At 65.0% G+C, this 5,426-nt stretch overlaps 1 long non-coding RNA gene across 1 annotated transcript; it reads left to right on the forward strand.

Moving 5' to 3' along the window:
* The first annotated feature begins 572 nt into the window (after positions 1 to 572).
* LOC111098582 lies at positions 573 to 2,383 on the forward strand. The gene is made up of 3 exons (XR_005368907.1): positions 573 to 730; positions 1,413 to 1,664; positions 2,193 to 2,383. It is a non-coding gene; the product is annotated as an uncharacterized LOC111098582 (long non-coding RNA).
* The last annotated feature ends 3,043 nt before the right edge of the window (positions 2,384 to 5,426 follow it).

Genomic DNA, 5,426 nt, shown 5'->3' on the forward strand with positions numbered 1-5,426 from the left:
CCTCAACACCCTGGGCGGGCGCTCTCCCCGAGCTTCAAGTCGGACCCCGTGGCCGACGCCCCTCCGCGACTCGGTCCCGCAGGCCCGAGGACGTCCCCCACCTCTGCGTCACTGTGTGAGGCTCCTTTACAGTCATTCAACGTCCGGTCGCGTCTAATGTGGGTTTTACTTCTGATGCCTTTTCGTCTTCTAGGAATAAACATTCATCAAATCTAACCATTAAATACATTTTCCTTTTTCACAAAACTAGCTTAAGGAAGCATCACCGGGAAATGAACATACAGTGAAATCCTAGCAAACTATTCTAACTTGTGTTTCAAAGAGGATTTTAAAAATTCTAAATAGCTTCTCAACAAGGACACGTGTGCTCGGGGCGCCGCTGCACGTTTCCAGGTGGTTTCCCCTCACTGGGTGGGCCCACTGCGGCCTGTGGCTGGCCGCTGTCCTCTGGGGCGCAGGAAGCACCCCAGGCCCTGCCGCTGTGGGGCTGATCCCGGGGTTCTCCTCCCGGAGACCCGAATGCCTCTCTGTCCATTTCTTCTGCGCGTCCTGCTGACTCAGGGTCCTCTGCATCGTGGGGTTCCTTTGTCTGAGATCCTCGTTTTTGTCAGTAGCACCAATTGTGATGTCATGGTCGCGTGTGGAGCCATGGCGCCGGCTCAGTGCCTGCCCCTGTCGCCAGCCGGCCAGGTCCCCGGGGGCGGCGGCCTCCCTCCTCACCGCTGCACAGGTGGGCGCACCCCCGCAGACGCATGGGGTCCCCGTCCGAGGCCCGCAGCCCGGGGGCAGTGCCTGGAGCCCACCGGTTGAGCCAGCAGTGGCAGGGGGGCCTCTCAGGCTCGCCTCATGCCTCCATTCTGTGTGATCGCTTTGTGTTTTCTGGGGGGAAAGTGAGGGAAAGGCCGGCACGCGGTTCTCTCTGAGCAGCAGTCCTGGTTTATTTTTAAGAGAAGGAAGCAGATCTTAGATGTTTTCAGAGAGCCTGCCTTGTCACGTCGGCGCGGAGGGCAGGAGGCAGACCAACAGCCGTGGCACACCTGGCGGCCCTGCTCGGTGCCGGGAGGGGGGTGGGGGGGGCAGACCTGGGCTCTGGGGCCCGCGGGCTTCTCCGCTTCCCCGGCTGCTTTGGCTGCTTCGGGGGCTGCCGCACCTGCACCTGCCAGCCCTGCTCCCATCATAGCAGGAGCCTCGCAGGCGGGCGCAGGCCCTTAGCATTCCGGGTGCCACCTGCCCCGGCTCTTCTCCATCCTGCCTCTGGCCTGGCCTCCTCCCCCCACACCCGCCCCTCCTACCCCGGGTCTGTCCTTGCCTCCTACTCCCTCCCCCGGCCCAGAGGAGACACTGCTGTCCCCAAAGCCGCTCCAGCTGAGGCTGAGTCTGGTGAAGTTTACCTCCTCCCTTTCGGCTTTCAGACCCGGACCCGGCACCCCAGAGTGAGGAGCCCATTGTTCTGTGGGAAACCCTGGAGGAGACAGCCCCGCGGTGTAGGGCGTGGGGGGGCCAGCAGGCTAAGCACCTGCTGGGTCCTGCAGAAGGCCTTGGGGCCCCAGGTTGGATGCAGCCACGACCGTGAGCCGGGGGAGGGGGACAGCCTCCCCGTGAGTCTCACCTGGTGCTCCCCCCCACCGCCCCGGAAGCCTGGACGGGCCACTCGGGACTGGCAGGTGCGGGGAGCCCAGCTCCGCAGCTTCCCTGGGGCAGCGGCTCCCACGGGTGGGGCAGTGCGGACAAGCTTTGGAGCCCAGCCGCCCACCGCCGCGGCTTGCCCTCCACCCATGAGGACCCGGCGGCCAGCCGCGCACAGGCACCCAGGGGGCGCAGGATCCCTGCCCCCCCTTGGGTACCCTCAGCCTCGGGTTTTCCGAGGGTTATGACAAAGGCTGCGATGCCACCCGCCTGTGCTGTCCCACCCCTTGCAGAACGTGTGTGCCCCAGGGTCCCGTCCTGCCCCAGCCTGACACTGGCCCCCGCGCAGCTTGCCCGGGCCCATCGGGGGTGGGAGGAGGCAGGGTCGCTAACCTGTCTGGGCCCCGTGCGACGGAGGCGGAGGCGGGGTGGAGGGGGGACTGGCCAGTGGGAGGGGGGACGGGGGAGGAGTGGCCTTCTGGAATACCCGAGGTGATCCACCGGAATGTGGAGGGAAACCTTCACTTCTTCGAGATCATCCTTTTAAATTTTTGTTTTTGTTTTAGGATTGTGTGTATTTATTCTTGAGAGGCACAGAGAGAGGCAGAGACCCAGGCAGAGGGAGAAGCAGACTCCCTGCGGGGACCCTGGTGTCACACCCTGAGCCAGAGGCAGGTGCTCAACCGCTGAGCCCCCAGGCGTCCCTAATGTTTTATTTTCTGTGTCTTTTAATAATTAATGAGAAAGAAACACTGCAGAGCGCGGTGGGGGTTTCCGGGTGCCACCTGCCGGGAAGATGCAGGGTTGGGGGGGGTGCCTGCAGGCGGCCCTTGGGGGCAGGAGGAGGAGAGGCTGCAGGGCCGGCCCAGGCGGTGCGGGAGGCCGCAGGTGCTGCAGGTGCTGAGGAGGCTTCCGGAGCCGCCCCCGTCCTGCCCCCTTCTCGGACATCCTGGGAATGGGCACTGCCCTGGCGGGGGTGGGGCCTCAGACCGGGGCTCATTCCGCCTGCCAGGCGTCCTCCGGGGTCTGGACCACCCTTTCCCTTGGCCCCGGGGGGCTTGCACACACCTCACCTCCCTGGGGCCCGGCTGTGCTGGCGTTGCCCAATAGGGGACTGGGAGGGCCGCGGGCCTTCTCCCAGGTTCCCACGGCGCCTGTTCCCGGCCCGGCCCCAGAATGAGGCGGGCGCCCGGGCAGAGCCCGCCCACGGGGCCTGAGCGCCAGCCTCTGTGGTTTCCAGCCACGGAGACTGGGAGCGTCTGTGGGCACAAAATAGGATATCCTGACCCGGGGAGGGCCACCTCCGTTTTCCCTGTGCCAGGTCCTTCCTCTCGAAATCCCCTCTTCCACGTCTGCAAGGTAACCCCCCACCCCCACCCCCACCCCCGTCCATCTCTCTCTCCCCCTCAGGGTTCTTAATATGAGGAGAGGCGACTGACGCAGTGACGGGGTACAGACGGGCTGCGCTAGCAGAGGGACAGACCCCATGCGTGGCTGGGGCACAGGCCAGTCGGTGTGTTTGGCCTTCAGCCCCGCCAGGCCCTACTGACCCAGGGCCGGGCCCTTACTGTCCAGGACCCCCGCCAAAGCAGCAGCGTGAGCAGCAGCAAGTCCTTGGCACCGTCCGGGGCGCACACCGACTTGGAAGCTGGGGGGCAGCCCACAGGGTGAGGAGCTGCTTCAGCAACGCTGGGCAGGCAGGGTTCCTGGCAGTCACCTCTCCTCTCCCCTGCAGGCCCGGACCTGTGTGGCCTCAGACTCCAAATGACCTCGGGGAACAGAGGGAGGGGACCACTGCCCGGGAGGAAAGGGCTGCTCCAACCAGAGGGTCCCAAGCAGATGCAAACAGTGGCCCCCTCACACACACACCCTGGAACCTGCCAGAAAATAACGTCAGGATGGAGTCACGGCTGTGGCCGGCAACAAAAAAGCCCTCTTCTGGCCCCTGGTTGTCAGAGTAGTTCATGCAAGCCAGGAGGGGAGCCCAAACCCATTTTTCCCTATTATTATTTTTAAAGGTTTTATTTATTTGTTCATGAGAGACAGAGAGAGAGAGAGAGAGAGGCAGAGGGAGGAGCAGGTTCCATGCAGGGAGCCTGAGAAGGGACTCGATCCCAGGACCCCGGGGTCACGCCCTGAGCCGAAGGCAGATGCTCAACCAAGGCAGATGCTCAACCGCTGAGCCTCCCGGGCGTCCCTCTCCCAACCCTTTGTAGAACGGTTTGGGAACCCTCGGCCTCGCAGTGCCTTTGTGCGCTCCCGATTCTCAAGGGTGTTCTCTTACGAAACCACAGGACAGTCACCAAATTCAGGCGCACGGATCCAACCCTTGAGCCCAGCACAGCCTCCAGTTCTGCCTCGTGGACCGTGTCCACTGGGGTCACCGGCAGTGTCCTTCCTGGCGTCATACCCTGCCCTGGCCGCGCTCCCTCGGCCTTCCTCCTCCAGGATGGCTTACTGGTTGAGGAGGGAAGACAACAGGCGACATCTGACCACATGTCACAACGATCACTCGCCAGTGAAGAGCTGATGGACACGGTGGGCCTCCGCATGGGGTGCTGTGGGCACCTCTCTGCGGTATCCCCTCTGCAGACGCCGGACCCTGTCCAGTGACGAGGAAAAGGAACAACCGAGTGAGCTTATGAACAGGGGCTCCCCCAGGAGCCTCAGGAGGCCCCAGCCCCCACCCACACCTTCACTGGGCCCTGGGGGAGACCCCAGCACAGGCCTGGCGAGGCTGGGGTAGGGGCAGAGGGAGAAGCCGATGTCCCGCTGAGCAGGGGCCCATGCGGGGCTCAGAGGCTCACCATCCGGAGCCTAAGCGGCTGGCCCGCCAAGGGACCCATGATCTCTCTGCTGCCTTTCTGCTAGGCCCATGATCCGTATTTGCCTCTAAATAAACCAAAGGAGCCCTGTCCCCACTCCGAGGGGGCCGCAGGAAAGCTAACCATTCTCTGAGGTTGTCCTGGCCCCAAACCCGGTACCAGATCCCACATGGGGCCCAGGACAAGAGCTGAAAACCCACCCGCCCGCTGGCATCATCACAACCCCTGATGATTGATGAAAGAACACCTGTTGTCCCCTGACACCACCTCTGTCGGGACCATACCCTGGAGTCCCGAAGGAACAGCACCCGGGCCCCAAGGGACGACGGCCGCCCTGCCCCGGGGTCTCCCAGAAGCTGTGCAGGCTCTTCTCTGTCACCCACACCCGGCAGGAAGCCGCCCCACCTGCTCTGGCTCACGTCTGCCTTTGGCTTGTGAGAGGCCTAGAGCCCTCTCGGCTGGTCCTGGGGCCGCCCCCAGGTCCTCGGGCCCTGACTGGACGGGCAGTGAAGGCCAGTGGTGGCCGGGCCTGGGTGCAGGTGGGGGGTGCCGGGTGGAGGTGGCGAGTTTCAGGCGCAGGTGGGGGGTGCCAGGCGCAGGTGGGGAGGGTGCAGGGTGCAGATGGGGGGTGCCAGGTGCAGGTGGGGAGGGTGCCGGGTGCAGGGTGCAGGGGGGCTCTCCGCAGCCGAGCAGGGTCCGCGCGCCAGGAGGGAGCGCGGTCCTCGGAGAAGGGGCCGCTGCGGTGCTCCGTCCTGTCCGTGGACCCTCGCGGCCCGGGTCCCTCGCGGGGGCTTCCCTTCCCCAGTCCCGCCACCCCACCCCCGCCGGGGGCGCCTCCACCTTTCTCCACCCGCACCGCCTCGCCCACTCGGTCACCGCACCCGGGCCTGGCTGGAGGCCGGCGGGCGGGAGCGGGGGGTCCCGGCTAAGACCCGCGCGGGAGGAAGGACCAGCGCGCCTGATGCGGAGCCCGCG

The sequence above is a fragment of the Canis lupus genome, chromosome 13, assembly GCF_011100685.1.
Source record: "Canis lupus familiaris isolate Mischka breed German Shepherd chromosome 13, alternate assembly UU_Cfam_GSD_1.0, whole genome shotgun sequence".
NCBI lineage: Eukaryota > Metazoa > Chordata > Mammalia > Carnivora > Canidae > Canis > Canis lupus.